The sequence below is a fragment of the Rhea pennata genome, chromosome 26 (assembly GCF_028389875.1).
Source record: "Rhea pennata isolate bPtePen1 chromosome 26, bPtePen1.pri, whole genome shotgun sequence".
Classification (NCBI taxonomy): domain Eukaryota; kingdom Metazoa; phylum Chordata; class Aves; order Rheiformes; family Rheidae; genus Rhea; species Rhea pennata.
In genome coordinates, this window is record NC_084688.1 from 2,865,652 (window position 1) to 2,867,177 (window position 1,526).

Sequence of the window (1,526 nt, forward strand, 5' to 3'; positions counted from 1 at the left end):
GAGCAGCAACGACGGCAACGGGAAGAGTGGAACGAGCCAGTGCCAGGCTTAAGAGTGGCTGGGAATCAGTTACCTTAGACAGATGCTAATTTTTCATTACCCGATCGAGATTAAAAGGCAGTTTGATTGGCTTCCGAGGTAGATGTCTAGGTTCAAACCAGACCGCACCATCGGATCCGTTTCTCGCTCCGTGTGCCAGAACAGCTACTTAAATGAAGTGAGACGTGCTGCAACGCGGCGGGCGGACCTGACGCGCTCCCGCTGCCGCGGCCAGCGCGGCGCGGAGACGCTCGCTCCCCTCTTGCTGGTGCAGCATTTGCCCTCTCATTTAAGTAGCCTTTGGAGGTACAAAGCCACCCCGGCCACTGCGTCCCCCCCGTCCCTTCCCAGCAGCATGGCTGGCAAAAAAATTCCCAGAGCAGTGTTACACCTTTTGGAGCATTGGATTTTTATTTTGACCTTCCAATTTTTTGTAATTACTCTTTTTTTATATTTTTTTAAAAGACTTCCAGTGGGCTGTTACCAACTCCCATTGGTAAAGAGATCCACTGCGGGCAAAAAAAAAAAAAAAAAAAACCCAAAACAAAAAAAATGCCACAGCACCAAGTAGGTTTGGGTCCCTTGGGAGCTCTGCACTGCTTGAGCCCCCGTGCTGCCCGTGGGCAGGCGGGGGGAGAGCTTTCCTCCCGCTGTGCCGCGTGCAGCGCACCACCTTGCAAAGCCTTAGGAGCCAGGAGAGCACCTCTATTTTCCAGGGCGTTTTTTTTTATCCTTTCATTTGTTTGATTGTTGCTTTTGATTTTAGTTTAGTTTAAAAGAAAAAAAAAAAAGATTTTTTTTTTGAAGCCTATGAAACGATGGTGGAAGCAGGACGTGCAACTTAAGGAATGGTCGTTTTTCTCCATGACCTCAGTTACGGGCACGATGACCCATCCTAGGGACGAGGAAAACTGTCCAGGAAAGGGAAAGGGGCAAAGGGAAAGGTTTTGATTTTTCCCTCTTCCCTTGAAGCAAGAGTAAAAAAACAAACAAAGAAAAAAACCCAAGAATACCCTACTTGGTAGGAAACATGAATTAATCTTCATCTATTAACTAGATGCTTGCAGAAGAGTGAAGGCTGGGGGGTTCTCCAAGAGCTTAAGAGATTTTGGGGTGCAAAGGAGGATGGAGCTTAAGGCCACGCAGGATTTGGGTTTGGATTTGCCACAATCCTCCCGGCTGAATCCGGAGAAGTTTTGGCACCGGAGCTTCCCCAGCGTCCAGGCGGAGGGGAGGGATCGCGGCCGCCGTGGCCGAGTCCTCTGAGATCTGGGCACGTCCGTGTCCTGCCTCGGTTTCCCCACCTGGAGTAGCTGATTTGCGTCCCAAATTCCCTTCGGCTTTTTGCAAAAACACATCCAGGGGCATTTTTTTTTTTACTAGCGCACTGGGAAGATGCCAGTTCACGTCAACTCTCCCAGGGTTATTTGTCTTTCATTTCCCCTCTGATCTCTCCAGGTGGGGGCAAAAATATATCTGAAATTTGG